This window comes from Stegodyphus dumicola, chromosome 7, assembly GCF_044657685.1.
Source record: "Stegodyphus dumicola isolate Sdum_Otavi_A_Nest chromosome 7, ASM4465768v1".
NCBI lineage: Eukaryota > Metazoa > Arthropoda > Arachnida > Araneae > Eresidae > Stegodyphus > Stegodyphus dumicola.
In genome coordinates, this window is record NC_140774.1 from 207,822,999 (window position 1) to 207,840,815 (window position 17,817).

Consider the following 17,817-nt stretch of genomic DNA (forward strand, 5'->3'; position numbering starts at 1 on the left):
AACTGACTTTTAAACGCCGAGATGAACTGAGTTTTAAACGGCAAAAAAATATATTGATGAACTGACTTTTAAACGCTGTGATGAACTGATTTTTAAACGGCAAAAAAATATATTGATGAACTGACTTTTAAACGGCGAGATGAACTCATTTTAATACCAAAAATTATCTTAAAGAACTATTTTTTAAACGCTGAGATGAACTGATTTTTAGACGGGAAAAAATATCTTGATGAATATTTAAACACAAACAATAAAGACTCACAAAACCGAAAAACAAATTTATTTTTACTTGTACAAACCAGGTTACTACAACATTTGTAGTAGAAATAAACTTCAAAATAAAGTCTAAAGCTTGCGAGCCCCTTCCCGGGTGGCACCACTTTCCTCTTAAATTAATCTCCTTCTCTCTTTTTCGGGGCTATTTCGTGTGCCACCCGGATGTTTTCTTCTTTCGTTTCCTGCCTTCGTTCTTCTAGTTAGGGGCTCCTTTTCTTTTCTCAGCTTCCTCTTTCGTTGAACCTGTAACTTACAACAATTTTCATTATTATAACCCATGCCCTCGTATATTTATATTACCTACTTTTTATCACGCATTATTTTACATCTAACAGTTATAATACAACATCTCTTACTTACCGAAGTCAGAACTTGAGACCTTTCTGTAGAAGCGAAGTGTCTTGCCAACCTGTCTCTGGGGCCCCGGAAGAAATTGATTCTCTTACATACTTCAGCTTAAACCGCTTCATTGTCCTTATCTTTCGTATTTTCCCTCAATCACGTGTCTAATTCTTCTTTTTTTTCTTCCGGTTCCCGTCGTTACTTTGAACAACAGTACGTCCTATAAAAGAACGAACATGTCCTCTTCTATACAGGTGAAATCTACCCTACCCTAACGAGGTTCCCGCTTCAAGAGCTCTGCATATAAAGTAAGTCCTTTTTTTCCTTCCACTCTTCAGCAATCTGAAAAAAAAATGTTATTAGTGGTTAAAGTTATAAACGAATATCTAGATTGTGAAAACCGGACCTTCTTCCCCTCCGTACTTTAACGCTCAAAAGTACGCAGCTAACATGTTCCGCAAAGCACTAATACCGAAATCTCAATGTATAACCATGTTTAATTTAGATTTTGAGCATTGTCATTTATCCTAAGCTGTCAAATAAAAGACAAAACTCGCACTTCATTCGTACGCACATAGAGGTGGTATTTCAGTAACTTCAAACCGCAATCATTCAATTAATAGACAGATGCATCAAAGATGTACGGTGTTAACAATTTAATCCGAAGAACATTTGCTTTCATTGTCGAAGCGATTGAAAAAGATTTGGTGACACCGAAAATTCCAATCAACTGTCCTATCGCTGCATGAAGTTTGACGTTGTGCTTGAAAAACCGATAGTTTGCATCTCACTCTCTCCATCTTCTATAACTACCCCTTTAACATGGTACCCTCATCATACTCAGTACAGTCAAGAGGAATGGGAGCTTGCACTGTTTATTAACGACTCCAAGTAAAAACCTGAATTGCAGCTCTAGGCAACTGGAAAGAACCAGAAACACTCAACTTGCCTTACCTTGTTCATACAAATCCAGGGAAGCCGTTGTATGGTTTGCAGTGGAATCATCAAACATATTTCTTTCATACATCAAATATATGAACGACGTCTTGGAATCATATGTAAGGCTTTTTAGGGATGCTATTGGCTCAGAGTTTTGGTAATGACTAATAATGCTGTTCTCAGAATTTTCGGAAACGGAAGATATCTCTCCAGTGGACTGAACAGTCTATTCAACACACTTCAGTTTAACTAAGCATGCATTGGATAACAAAACTGCACCGACCCCGATGTCTGTCAGGATCTAAATAGTGCACATTCTGAAGACCGGCGTGGAATTCCAAAGCAATTCACTAAACTGTCTGAAGATCCCATATCCTGTCCGAAGTCACCATACCACATATTGAATAAAGATTTCTCTGTCGGTTCCTATAAATACGACTAAAAATTTAATGTTTTGAGATTGATCAATTGGCAAACATGGTGATTTAAATCAAGTACTATAAAATCCCTCATAACTGCCAATATCAAAATAAAGGTACTTTCGAAGATCTAAATTTAAATCCGAAATTTAGGCCTGTGAGATAAAAAATATATGAAATGGGATAAGAAGAAAATAAGCTGGCTACTAATATATAAAAGAATGGGCTAAGAAACATGGAAAACATCTGTGTTGCGTTTCTGTCGCCCACCATAACAAGTCTATCCAACCAATGAATTATCCAGATTACAAAGGAACGAGCGACCAATTCCATTTTTGCTCCTTGATGTACGAACTCTGAAGGAAGAAATTTTATCTCAACTGTAATAAAAGACCTTTGTAATTTACTCCGCATAGACAAAACCCAAACGACTCCTTTACACCCACAGCCATGGTAGAGAGGTTTGACCGAACTACCTTTAGTAACCACTCGCTAATTGTTTCCAGAAATCAACAGTACTGGGACCACACGTTAACTCTGCTTATACTGGCCCACCGTAGTGCTATCCCGATCTCAGACGCTCTTCGGTCGTCACCTTCGTCAGCTTAGTGATTTATTGTTTGATTGCCCTTCGTATCGCCTGAGGTGCCATTCTCCAGACATGGTTTCAAATGATGCTCAATTTTTCTCGACAGCAAGTGACGGAGAAGATAAAGGCCCAGTTCGACACGAGAGCTACAGGACATCAATTTAACAAAAATGACAGAGTGTGGTTATGGAATCCAATTGAAGGAAAGGAGTTTCTCCTAAACTACAGTCACCCTCGGACGATCCTTACACAATCCTGAACAGGTAAACAAGTAAAAGTGCATGGGAGCACCAACAATTTCACCACCGAATCAAACAGGTATTGCCCAAATACACTAACCAGCTAGAGTATGAAATACTTGAACTATTTCTAAGTAATACTGAAGTTATACATCGGAGTTGTTAATTTAAACATAAGAAGATAATAACATAAAATTACATACAAAGTTACACAAACTGTTTAGAATACTCTTTAAACTATTTGATTACGTAAATATAGTAGAGCTGATATTTTGAAGATCGTTGTACTGGAAATTTTACATTTTTATGGAAGTATACAAACAAACGCGATTTGATTTTGCTAATATATTGGGAGTCTGATTCTTGTTATGTGACATTTGTTACAGGTAAGTAATTAGATCTGAGCTCAAATCTTTCAAAGTTTATAAATAAAGCTCATGGTCTCAGCTCAGTAAGTTAGGTATTTTGGAGCAATATGGAAATTATTAATGTATCGCGGAGTCAATTATTCGTGAGTGACTTAGACATTGCTCTTTCGTTTCGGCTTTATCGTTTTCGGACTTAACTTGTGACTCGGCATAGGTCCAGTCCTAAAGCACCGAGCTTTCTTGCGTACCTTCATGATTTTTGGATATAGGTTGTGTTGAGCTATCACCAGTCTTCTAAACTTTTTTTTTCCAATGGCAGATTATGAACAGTAACAGGAAAAAAAAAACAAGAACATACAATACAGCAGCACAATGGAAAAAAAAACAGCTGTAACAGAGTCCATTAATCTAACATATCTCTTGCCTCCCCGTAACGCTCGGCGAAAAAAGTCTTGCGCAGAGTAGGACAATGAGATAGATCTGCGGCATCCATCATCTCTCCAAAGCTGCACAGAGTGCATATCGGAGAAGGAACAATTTTGAAACGCAGTCATGTCCGGTGGCTAGGCGGAATTCAACGACGGGGCGGAATTCAACGACGGCTATACGCCTTGAGCCATTACACAAATTCGGGATAACATTCTTCCAAGACTTATGAGAAACACGATTGTAGAGATCTTCCTGAGCACGTACTTTGATAGATCTTTTAATCTTTTAATAAGGTCCCTAATAGCATGGAAAGGCAAAGGACGAGAAATATTCTGCATGATTAAAGCACCCTTTTTTGCCGAGAAGTCGGCTTTCTTGTTACCTGGAATCCCACAGTGGGTAGGAACCCACTGCAGGACTATAATTTTCTCAAGCGAAGCAGGGCTTGTAGATAATGTCGACAATCCAATATATCCTGTGATATAGGATTTTCATCTGAAACGATAACCAACAGAGCAGCTCGGGAATCACCGAGTATAACAACTCTTGTGAATTTTTCCAAGTGGCATGGTAGCTGGTACAGAGCTGTGCGAATCGCAGAAATTTCACTGTCAAACGCAGTACCTGGTCCCATAGGGATGTAAAAAGAGAAAATTTCCAGTCTTTTAAGGGGACTCTTACACCTTAAAACCCACAAGATCTTCGATTATCTAACTGTTGCAAGAATGGGGATAACTTATTTATTTTAAAAGCAATTACTTCCAACTTTGTACAGCTGACTACATAATATAGCTGCTCTCTGAAATAGTAATGAGAAAGTTTGTGTTGCCACAAATATTTTTATAATTTAATACGCTTTGTGACACAATTTTTCGTCATGTTTCCACCTTGCGCGCACAGTTTAAAACATTCTGTTGCATATTTTAATTCCATATTTAATATATAGCTTTTATAACATTTGGAAATTACTATGAACCAAAAATTCTAAGAATATCATATTAAATTTTTATTTTTTTGGAGTCGAGTTTATAAAATGTATTTTATTAAAAAAATTGTAATGTTTTCGTCCATAAAATTTTTTAATATTAAAATATTCATCAGATTTTTGGTTCCGTTAGAAAATAGTGTCCATATAAAGAATTCCATCCAATTTCAAGTATGTACCATTAGCCATTTTTAAAATATCATGCGCACGAGGTGAAAACATGGCGAAAACTTTTGTCACAAAGCGGATTAAATTACGAAAATATTTGTGGCAACACAAACTTTCTGGTTATAGCTCCCAAAGCAGTTATATTACGTAGTCAGCTGTAAAAAGTTGGAAGTAATTGTTTTTAAAATAAATCAAATATTCCAATTCTTGCAGCAATCACATATTCCAAGATCATGAGGGGTTTAAGGTGTATGAGCCCCCTTAAAGTTAGAATTTAGATTGGTGGGTTTCCGAATGTGTGAGACGGCAGAAGCATAGATAATGGTCTGCATCTCCTTTGTCTCTACACACGCCATTTTCGCTATTGGAGAGGTTCCTTTTCAGAAAATAATCTGGATATGGGACATGACCGGTGAGATAATAAGTTAGGAATGACTTGCAGCTTCTAATTTCTATGCCGATGTTTGGGAACAACCAAGCTGAACGGCGACGTAGTTCGGATCCATATGTCATCAGATTCTAAGTATAAATCGTTCATTACGAGAGGCTTGTCCCTTTCTATGGCCATAGCGTATATAATGTAAATAGATCATGGTCCTTCGGTTATATGAATTTGTAAATGTGTGCATTTATTTATTGACTTGGTGTTTGATTTGTTGTACGTTATTTACTGAAATTATTATTTTAGTATCGCGTTGGTGTTCAGTTATTGATTTTCCTTAGTTGTAATTATGGCTACTTGTCCGGGAGTCTCACTGCCCGGGATATGCAGTCTTTCGGAAGGGGAAATCCTATGAATTTTGTACATATGGTAAATAATTTTAATGAACCTATGCGTAAATTGTAGTACTTCCTGTAAAATGTAGCATGAAAGGCCTCAGAGGGCGAAACATCGTCGTTCGGCTGTCTTTCCAAACTGGCGAAATAGCGCGAAGGTGGGATATTGTCGTCAAGCTTAGCGACATTTTGGTCCGATTTTTGTGTAACTGTAACTGAACTCTTAACTGTCTAAACCTTCCAGCAATTTCAAGAAATCGAAGGTACTGGAAATTTTTCGGCGGGCAGAGGAAAACTATATAAAACTGGAGAAAGCATTAGTTCTTCAATATAATTTAGAGTTTTGTTCAGATCACTCTGCGAGCTTGTAATATTAGCAGTCATAAAAGTGGCTTGCAATCTCAATGATAATAATGGATTTACCTTTTGTAATATTATTTTATTATTTAAATTTTATTCCGCTAAATCAGCAGGAAAAGCTGAAGTTCCAGTAAATTGCTTTTGAAAAAATTAATTTCAACAAGCTATCATCGGTGCGCACATAATAATATAAAGAAGAGTGTCCTTTTGTTTGTAATTCACACAAATCTATAATTTTATTCAGTATTTCGTATTTCTACATGGCTGAATTTAGTTGGTCAACATGTTTGATAAGCGAGAGCTGTCAGGCCAGTCAAGGACATGTTGAAGACATTGTTGGAAAGTCATGCTGTATGTGGCCGAGCATTGCCCTATCGAAAAACAGAACCTGGACCATCAGCTAGCACAGGCAGTACGATCGACTGCAAAATTTAATCAACATATCTTTGAGCAGTCAGAATACCTCGCAGCATGACTAATGGTGAACGGCTGTCTTATCTGATCGCTTCTCAAACTATCACACCCTATGTTCTGCTCGGTTATAAATGGTGCATTAGATCACTCATCTCTCCGTCTTCGGACACATACACAGCAGTCATCAGTCATTGACAAAAAGTGGGATTCATCACTGAATATCACTTTCTCCGATCGGCCACTGTCCAGCTTCAGCGACATCGGCACTATGTAAGACGATATTGCTTATGGTGGACTGTCAATGGTAAGCATCTTAATAGACGTAAAGATCGTAACACGTTGAGCGCGGTGCCGAATTTGTTGCCCTTTCCGTTCAGCCGGCAGCAAGCTAAGCCGTATTTTTGTTTAGAATGTTTCAATACATTTCATTAAAACTAAATTTTATCACATTTCATTAAGACTATATTTATTTTTTAACTTTAATACTGTCGGTCCCGCGGGCCGTCGCCAGTCAAACGAAAATTCCAGTTCCGGTCCCCAGGGACCGACGCCGGCCACGCGGAAAGTTCACTGCCAGTCCCCAGGGACCGGCGCCGCACCTCAGCGTGTTAACCCCAGCGTTCTAGTCTCCTGGTAATTGTATCCCTGGATATCCCAGAATCCCTGCGAGTTTCCAAATGGCATTTAATCACTGATAGCATAACATAGCAACGACCACATCACTCTGACCAATATTCAGATCCGTTTATTCAGCCAACCTGCCTCTTTTAGCCCTATGATGCGACCCTTCTCAAAGTCTGACAAATGTTTGTAACGTCGTCGAGTACGTCTCAAAGGCATCTTTCATTGCAATGCCACATTACAAATTTATTACAATCTCTATCCAAGACGTCAGCATAGCAGAGATTGTAAATGCTCGTCCCTCATCACACCTACCCTTTAACATTCTACCAGCTGTAAACTTCAGACGCGCACTGTATCGCTCCTCAATTCTGAATGATGCTGCAAGTTTAATCATTTACTTAACTTAACAAACCACATTTGCATGCTGTGTTTGGAAGTTCTGGCTCTGTTTTCCCTCGATTGCTTTTATTTTTTCCAACAGTTTTATGTTTACAATGTTCCCACTGAATATAAAGACATCGCTATGTGATTTCTTTTAAAAGAGATGACACATATTTTCATGAACCAGATTTCTGAACCAGAAACTATGGAAGTTTCCTGAATCGTAGCTCTCGAAATAACAAACAGGGGGGGGGGAACATACAGAAACTGAGGAAAACTTAATCAAGCCGTGCGACCTGAAAATTGATAGACTGAGGATGGGGTGGAGTTCTTGGTGCATAACCTGAAAGATTATATATGCCGAATAGACGTAGAGACACTAGGTAAATTTGAAGTAGGAAAGAAGTGAAAAATGAGCAGTGCCCTAGCGGGGACTCGAGCCACGGACCTCTCATACGCGCCGAGTGCGCTGGCCATTACGCCACGAAGGAATAGAAATGCGATTGTGCATGGAAGATGTATATTATTGTTATTATATACTTTTAATTTTTTCCTGGTTCTTTTTTGCATAACTCCATAGAGCTAATGTTAATTTTGACCCCTAGAAAATGTTGTTATCAATAAGTGACTAATTTAATAACTATATAAAATTGTTCCTTAGCACTCTTGGATTAAATTATTATAACTAAATTTTCTTAGTTCTTTGTTTGTCTGTAATTCTCAATTTATTGTTTTTCTGCTTTTTTCCTGTGTATCATAACTCTTTTCCTTTTCTAATGCATTACTACTACTGGTATCTGTCTTTTTGAACTTCTTAATTGACTGTAAAATTGTTCTGCCGCATATTCCCATATATTGCGGGAAGCCGACTTTACAGGTATTTTTACAGGATTTATTCATAGTATTGGAAATTCATAATTTAGTTTTTCACTCTTATATTCGGTTTTTCACCTTGTATTGTAATCTACTATAAATATTTTTGCTACATGTACTGATTTTAATTTTTCATATATTCATTAAACTTTGATGATTAGGTATATCTATAAATTTTTACTATACTTAACATACGAAATATTATAACAACATTTACATCAACAACATTTTAAGTGGTTTTTTTTTTTTTTTTTTTCCATATGATGTATATTTATTATAATTGCACTATATATAATATATTTTTGTTCCATGTACTTTATATTTTCGTCTTTCATATTTATTAATTGCTGGTGTTGCTGATTACGTATCTCTTGAGTTCTTATATTGTTTTGTATCATTCTCTTCTTATTGCACCTTTGATCCGCTCCAGCAATGCTTGTTTTATTACTGATATACCTAATTTTGTTATATGGCTACAACGTTGCCATTTTACTATTTTATGTTTTTAAGTCTTCTCGGTTCGTTCAATATGTAGGTATTACTTATTTTAATTTCTTCTTCTTGCCATTTTATTATATATTGTACCTTGGATACTTAATACTGTGACATGTTTGAATATCAGATATCGTATTGAATACTATATTGTAAATGTAATGTATTCTCTTTGTTAGTTTAGATTTTATATTTATTTTACTTCTATTATTTTTAATTTCTTTTATTTCCTTATATTTAATCATGTATTTATTCTCAAGTCATATTCATTGTGCTATTGCTGTGCAGTTTTAAGCCCTTGTATTATTTGTCTTTAATAAATGCCCGGACTTTGGTTTAGTTTGTCTGGAGGGCGCTTTTGGTCTGTTGGACTGCCTTCTGGATGGTCCGGGTTCTGGGCTTCGGTTCCGGGTGCGGGGCGCCCGTGTGATCTCATCTTTCGGCTCTAGACATTGGTGGGCACGGTGCTTATACCGATTAACCATTATGATAAAGGGACAGTGACCGTGCCCTCCGTAACCTGTAACCTATATACTTTCCCCTTTTAAAGGGCGACTGGAGATTAAGGGACCCAATCGCCAGATCCTGGTGGCGGAGAATCATCATCCACCACCTTTTTTAATTCGGGCGCCACTGCAGTGACAATAGGTAAGTTTTGAAAGTAGGAGAGATGAAAAATGAGCGATGCCCTCGCCGGGGCTCGAACCACGGACCTTTCGAATACGCGCCGAAGAATTGAGGAATGAAATGGTATAAAACGTGCACCAGTTTCATTATTAGACAATACAGACCAAGGAACGATGAGCGGTATGGTCATGGGTATCAAAATGTTGTACAAAAGACGAAGGCCATTTGGCTTATTCTTTATTTCAAGATGATGACAGTCGTAGAATAAATTTAGTTGTATGTGCACTGCTTGTTGATATATCTTTGCGGATCAGACGTTTAAAACGGAATTAGATATAACTAGCTTGCAAATGAAAATGAAGCAGCAAAGTAGACTGGAACTTAAACATACCTACTACGCCGTCTCAGATTTGGTCGGAAAACAATAATTGCAAATTTCCATTAATTTATCCAAAAATTTAAAAAATAAATAAAACAAATGCAAGCATAAACATAAATAAGAATCTCATCCTCCTCCTTTAGAGGCTGCAGCAGAGTTGATCGGCACAAGCCTTTTGTTGTTGTTATCAGATGTAAAAAAACAACTGCAAACGAAAAGTTACGGACGCCTTTAAAATCACTGAAATGAACTACAAGTTCTCCAGATGAATGAATACGATAATTTTAAAGAATAACAGCTATTTTATTCAGTTAAAATACAGCCTTAAATTAGCATTGCTAACATAAACATCATCAAAATAAGAGAACAATGCGTTCTAAACATTGCGTAAAAAGGGAGGAGGAAAAAAAAAAAAAAAAAAAAAGAATATTTTTCTTAACAATAGTCTTTGCCATTCAACCACAAGAAAAGTAATAATAAAAGTAAGTTGAAAATCATAGGTGAAGTAGTAATTAAGTTTAAATAAGTTAAGTTCTGAAGTTGCACAATTTCGCTCTTTAGGAGGAATTCTGTATCAACCGACAGACTCGTTTCGACAATGTTTGTCATGGACATAACTTGGCAAACTGCCAGTTTTCGAAAGGCCTGCCATTCGACGCCCTATAAGATCTTTAATGCGTGTGTGCGACTTACCTAATTTGCTGATTTAAATGCAATGTGGTATACTTATTAATAATTTTAATTTAATCTTTAGTGATATCTGTAACTGTGTAATTTATAATACATGGAAGTTACATGAATCTCTCGAGATTTGTAATTAACAGAGTGAAAGTATTCATAAACATTTGCATTCTTGAAATAAATAAAATATGATTCTTTAGAAATAAAATATTTTTCTTATACCATCTATCACATACTTTTGTATGGAATAATTGTTTGCACGCCCATTTCCAACCAAGTTAATATTAACCCTTTGACAACTAACGGAACATGTATGTCCCACTGAAAGTTTAAAAATGACTGCTGACATGAAAAGTACTTAGAATCTTCTCACTGTTGGGGATCCTCTTCCAATAGATGGAAAATCGAGACGACGCCGCACAAATGAGCGTAGCGAAAAGAACAAATATGAGCTGCCCAATGTTGGTTTTTGCAAAGAATGATTTTTACCCTGTACCTTACAATGTAAATCTATTTCATATAATAATGTTTTCCAGAATAATAGGTGTGCTTACAGTAAGTTGAACGCTACGTGTGGGACATTAACTACGGCTGTGACGGTAACCGGAAAAATGCTCACAGAATCATTCTCACAGGTATAAATGCTCACAGGAAAAAAGCTCACACAGAAATATGCCCACATAGAAAAGAAGCTCACAGGGAAAAGTGCTCACTTAGAAATATGCTCACAAGGAAAAAAAGCTCACATAGATGTATGCTTACACGGAAATAAGCCTACTGATAAATAAAATACGTAGAAATATCGTTAGATTAATCAATCAATAAGTAATCGATTTGAATATCGTACATCTACGTGAATTGCTCATAGAAAAAATATTTAAATTACCAAAATATCTATGGTATATATATATATATCAAAATCTGTATAACTTATGTGTATATAAGATTATCTGTTGCTATATAAGATTATCAGTTGCTATATAAGATTAAGAAATGGGCCGTTTTGAATTAGGAAAAGGAGAAAAATTAAACAGAATATAAGTGAAAAATTATTACAATTTTAATTGTTAAAAAAAATAAAATATTAGTAAATATAAGTTACACATTAAATTAGCATTGCTAACATAAACATCATCAAAATAAGAGAACACTGCGTTCTAAACATTGCGTAAAAAGGAAAAAAAAAAGAATATTTTTCTTAACAATAATCTTTGCCATTCAACCACAAGAAAAGTAATTATAAAAGTAAGTTGAAAATCATAAGTGAAGTAGTAATTAAGTTTAAATAAGTTAAATAGTAGTTAAGTTCTGAAGGTGCACAATTTCGCTCTTTAGAAGGAATTCTGTATCAACCGACAGACTCGTTTCGACAATGTTTGTCTTATTTAGAAGAGTAAGCAAACATAAATAATTATTTTATTTAAATTACGAAAGTACCTTATTATATATAAATCACAAATATATATTTCAAAAGTTATGAATACATAAACGTGCTGAATATTAGCTAATATATGTCAATATTTAATTTTATCATCGATTTCATCATATTTTTTTACATGGTTCGCGATTAGCAAATATAAATTTTCATATTCCCCCCCCCTTTTTTTTTTTTTTTTTTTTTACTTCAGTACGCCGTGTATTCACAAAAGCTAATAATAAACGTTGACAGACTAAATCTTTTATGAGTCCGTCAAATAAAAACCACATACTGGGATGGATACAATTAAATAATGAATTTAGTACCTTATGAAAGCTTTCGTAACAATTTTTGGTTTTAGGAGATTTTCCGAAGGCTGCATCATAATGAATCCACGCTTCGATTGAAAACTGTGGTCTTCTAGAACTTTTTTGGCTCCAAACTTAAATAACTACATTCAAACACCAATTTCTATAGATACATATCAAAACTATGCAAAAATAGAGTAAAAAAAAAAAACAAAAATTAATTGTTGGCGGTTAAAGGAATAAAAATGTCGTACAGGGGCAGTAGTATAAAATATTATAGTACATGCAAAAGTTTACTATAGTTTTCATTCTTTTATATACCGCCCCTGAAAAGGTTTATGTGAGCATTTGTCCAATAATTTTTTCAAATCATCAAATAATTTTTCTTTAAACAATTCAAGTATATGTACGATGTTCAAGATTGATTAATGTAAGGATATTTATTTCTACGTATTTTATTTATCAGTGGGCTTATTTCCATGTGAGCATATATCCGTGTGAGCATATTTCTAAGTGAGCATTTTTCATTGTGAGCTTTTTTCTACGTAGCCATATTTCTGTGTGGGCTTTTTTCCTGGGAGCATTTATATCTGTGAGCATTTTTCCTGTGGGCTTTTTTTCCTGTGGGAGTTTTGCTGGGACATACATGTCCCCAGCCTTTGGCTTCAAAACTATTTGTCAAAAAAATCCTAAATGCTAAATTTACCTTATTTATCACATATTTTGTCCACTTGGATAGAAAACGAGATAAAAACAATTTTTTTTTAAATGTGTAGTCAAAGTAAGAGAAACACCCAGCAAATAAATTCTGACATGCTTAAACTGAAATTATATTGATTGAGTGAATCTTGGTTAATCAATGCTTAGTTTTCTTTTACATGAAATATTATGAAGCAAATTTTTATTTTTTGTAGGTTGTACTAATACTGTCTCATTTGAGGACTTAGTACAGCTTCTCTAACGGCAGGAAACAGAGATCAGCAAATGTGACGGAAATGGTGACCATGACCTTTACCTTTACCTTCTATCAACGAAGTAAGATTGGAGAGCGATATGTTCGTGACGCGTCTCGCGTTCGAATTTCGAGTGGCAAGCTGTGACCCAGATAAAGCGGAACTTGAAAATAAATTTCAGTAGTTACTGTTGCCAAAGTTTTATTCTAATTTTTCATTATTTCTTTCCAGAGTGTCAGAACTGTTGGATTACACAGCAGACGAACTGACGGGTAAAAGTGTGTACGCACTTTGTCATGGACAGAATGCACAAAGATGAAGGAAATGTCACATTGAAAGTGGTGAATAAAAGGTTTTTCTTGACTCGAATCCATTATTTCTTTACAGAAAAATATACGTAGAAAGCTATAGATTTTTGCGTATTATCAGTTCATTTGTAATTGTATTAAAATATATTTTCGAAATCTTTCTCATTACTTTAATAGAATACAAAATGAATGAAGTCAAGTTAAAACTAATACAACAAACAACGGTTGTAATAGCGGATGCCTTCTGACCCTGCATAATTCTTTTTCACATATCTATAAGTTCGTGCGCATTAAGAGTGTGCGTGGAATTCACTATGACGCATTTACTAAAACAATACAATTTTCAACCTGTTGAAACTTGTCATCGTTTCATTAACATATTATTCAGTTCATCACCAACTTTCGTAAATATCGAACGCATTTTAGTACCCCTAGTTGATGAATATAGATAATCAGTACAAACCTGCCGTGCTACATTTTTTATTTTCGTGTGGTGAATCGGCCAGGTTTGCAGCGATAAAAATTAATAGTGTGCATGGTGAACATGCTATTAGTGTAAGGGCTGTCCAGAAATGGTTTAAAAAAATTTAAAGTTGGAAAAAGCAGCATTAGTGATGAACCTCGTTCAGGACTTTTTGAACTCTTAGAACCAAATCAAACGATTCATTCAGTAGTTTATAGTGAACGACTTTGCCGTCTAAATTCAGAATGGATCAAGAAACGCCCACGATGGGTGAATATCAAGAAAGTGTTGTTTCATCGTGATAACGCTAGTCCGCATACGGCTCGAACAACGTTTCAAAAAAAAGAGTGAATTTAATTGGGAGCTTTTGCCACATCCTGCTTACTCCCCAGATATTGCCCCAAGTGATTTTTCACTTATTTCGTGCCTTACAAAATTTTTTACGGGGAAAAAAATTAAATTCTAAACAGGATGTACACAATGAAATTTCAAGTTTTTTTGTATCAAAACAGCAATGGCTGTCTTTCTACAGCAATGGCATAAAAAAGCTGCCTGTAAGATGGCGAGACACTGTAGATAATGGAGGAAAATGTATAATTGATTAAAATGTTAAATTGTGTTTTTTTTTGCCAAAAAATGCGCACAAATTTATGGACAAACCCAATATATTTTTTGTTAAGCTACTGCATATCTTTCTTGAACAATCCATATAAAAAAAAATTGCTGATATTTTGAAATGAACACGTATGTTGTCAGGGTGTTTCCTTGAACTATAGTCAAAATCTGGCCGAATGTCTAAAGCAAATTTTCAGTAAAACATTATATACTAACTATTATTACATCATAAGTATTATACACTAACTTAAATTGTAATAATTTTTAATAATAGAGTAAAGCATTATTATCTGGGTACTAAAAGAAACTTAGATATAAATATCATAAAATATGCAAAAAATAAAAAGAAATTTCGGTCTTTCAACTGAGTCTCATGAAAAATATCTCACGAGACAGCTAAAGTGTTTAAGATCTGCAATAAAAATGAAGTGCTTTGATAATTTTGAAAGTTTCATAACCTAAGATTACAAAAATAATCTAGAGGAGCGATTCTCAAGCGGTGGTATGCAAGAGAAAAATAGGTTAAGTATTTTTATCTACTAAATTACAAAATCTCGTGAAGATTTGATAGACATTTCCTATGATCTGAAGATTTCAAAAATAGCACACATTTTAACTTTTGGCTGAACCGAAAAAAATAATTTATAAGCATTTCAAATAAAGCTATTAAATTTTTATTCCCTTTTTGCACAGCCTATTTATGTGAACGAGGATTTTCTTCCATGTTATATTTAAAAAATAAATACGGAACAAAATCAAAAGCGGATCCTAGTTTATGGTTAAAACTAAGTGAAATAACAAACATAAAGAAATTGAACTCTCTTTTTTTGATTAGGCCCAAATTTCACAGTGAATTTTAGAATTAAATTATCATAACTTGAATTTTGAGAGTAAAAATGGTAATCACTTTTTAATCTAATATTTTTTTATTCAAATTTAATATAAATAGCCAATAGGTTGTACAAATGGCAAATTATTTTTTTTAATATTTCTATTCAGAAATTGAAAAATAATCATTGCTAAATGTACTAGTGGTACTAAAGTTTTTAGTTTTTGTTTAGATGGTACACGTTAGTCAAAAGGTTGAGAACCGCTAATCTAAATTATGATTTCAAGGACAAAAATACGAAATACAGCAGTGCAAAGCAATATCTGAACTACTCACTTTATGAGTTAAAAATTTCAAATGAGATATAAAACAGCACGATATTTTGATTCCAGGCATGACGACAGCAAGTACGTGGTGTAACTGCTACAAACTGTTATCAGTATCTTTACATGGAGTTACTGCCTCAACTGTGGGAGAAAACTTTTCACAAAAAATTTAAGTTTTCCAAAATAAAATCTTCCACACTATAGTTAACTATTCTTGATACATGAGAAATTCCCAGATACACACGAAACAAATAGTCCAAACTCTGAATATATTCTAATGTATTTCTGAATCCCTACAGGGCCCAACTTCTTCAAAATGAAGAAATACTCGACAATGACACGAATTATCGAGTATGATTCTACAATCGAAAATACCGTCAAAAGAGTGACAACTACTCACCATAATGCCCACAAGTCATTTTGTATATATCTGTATATTTTTCATTCTACTCTAGAATCAGTTTATTCTAAACCGTATTGATTCAGCATTTATCATACTATCATGTCAGTGAGATCTTGATGCGGACTTAACAGCGCAGCAGGAAGAGGAGCACTTCTCTAGTAGGTCACGAGTTCTGTACTTGGTCTCGAGAACTTTGTGTTTCTACTATTATTCTGGACGTATTTTTGTATTTTATCTAATGACATAATTTTCATTTATTTATATTCTGCGTCTATGTTTTATTATATATATATATGTGATGTACCAGCTTTAGTCCGGAGCGCCGTAGCCCTGCGGAAAACCGTCAACAGAGAGGAACAAAAGTAAATAAATAAATATATTAAAATAATTATAATAATTAAAAATTATCAGATTAATTTATGATTACTTAATTAAAATTTATCAATTGTTATTTAATTAAATAAAAAATATTTAATTAAATACTAAGGTAATTAAATAATTAAAATAAAAAGTAAAGAGATAAAACTAAAATTAAATAAGCGATTTTTAATAGAATATTATTGTAAAAAAGAAAATTTTCGAGATCAAATTTCTACTAAAATTGTTATTCAGTTGCATAAAAGAAGTGCCGGAGCCTTTATATTTAGAGTTCCCGTGCGCTCCGCCTACAATTATGATTTATCTTAGAAACTAAGAAGTACACGAGTCGGGCTCCGGCGCAATTTCAGCTCTGATTATACCCACAAGTGGAGTACTACCACAATTCACTTTCACGCCAACAAGGCAGCACTAACAATGTCAAGATCTTATCCTGTGCATTACGTTCCTTCACTTTGTCACTCTTATGACATTCTATTTTTGTCCATTTGGATGACTGTACGATTGCGCTTAATTTTTAAATAACCTAAAAGGCCCCAATATGTCTTATACCGCTTTGCCTTTTGAGCCCAAAGGGATTTGAATCCCGAAGGACTATTAGTTTCGTTTTGGCATTTTGCGTCGGACTCATAAATGTCGGTTCACTTTTCAAACTGTTGCCACAAAATGTTAGAGTCTTGCATTATATTTGAAGAAATTAAATAATGAAAAATCTGCATAAATGTATGTATATTTCTCGTATTGTGATAAAACAACGGTACATAGAGTCATCGAATTTTGAATAACGTAATCCTCCAACGAATATGAGCATGTGGAAGATCGAATTTGAAATTTGAAATTTGTTTTATGATCGATTTCCTATTTTTTAAAACTTTGACGAATTTTTGATTAACAAACTCAAGGATTTCAAAGCGAGCAATGGCAATGTTGTGCAGAAAAAACATTTTTATCTCCAGCGCGTGAGTCTCTGTATCGGAAATTCTAAAGATATGCTCGTTTTAAAACTATTTTGCGATATTGCTGTTGCACTGGATCTTATGGTTTAAGTGCGAGGAACATGATATTTAATAAAGAAAGGTAACACACAAAATGTTAAAAAACGCCCCTTTGGACGTAATTTAAAATCTGAAACATTTCAGATTTTGTTTTTATTTTTATTTTTTTATTTATTTATTTATTTATTTATTTTTTTTGGCAGACAAATTGTACAGAGACAAACATCGTGTTTACTTCGAGACTCGGCTACAAGTCTACCTGCAGGGTAATCAGCAACCATTTATTTATTTATTTCCAAGCTGTAGATTTCGTGATATAAAGTATCAAGGACTTTTTCTGTTATTAGACTAATAATCAGTATTCGGAAAAATAATAACTTCATTTTTCGATGTCACATGATAAATATGTCACACTCGAGAATATAAAAAGATTTTTCCGTTTAAACGTTTCCTGTTCATT

General features: G+C 34.4%; 1 long non-coding RNA gene across 2 annotated transcripts in view; it reads right to left on the reverse strand.

The window, feature by feature from the left end:
* Nucleotides 1-365: 365 nt before the first annotated feature.
* The window catches only part of LOC146996618 (uncharacterized), a 115,994-nt gene continuing 98,542 nt past the window's right edge, over nucleotides 366-17,817 (reverse strand). For both annotated transcript variants that reach the window (XR_015042351.1, XR_015042352.1), the window contains exons 3-4: nucleotides 637-960; nucleotides 366-519 (exon numbers count right to left, since the gene is read on the reverse strand). This is a non-coding gene — a long non-coding RNA (uncharacterized LOC146996618). The remainder of the gene's footprint in view (nucleotides 520-636; nucleotides 961-17,817) is intronic.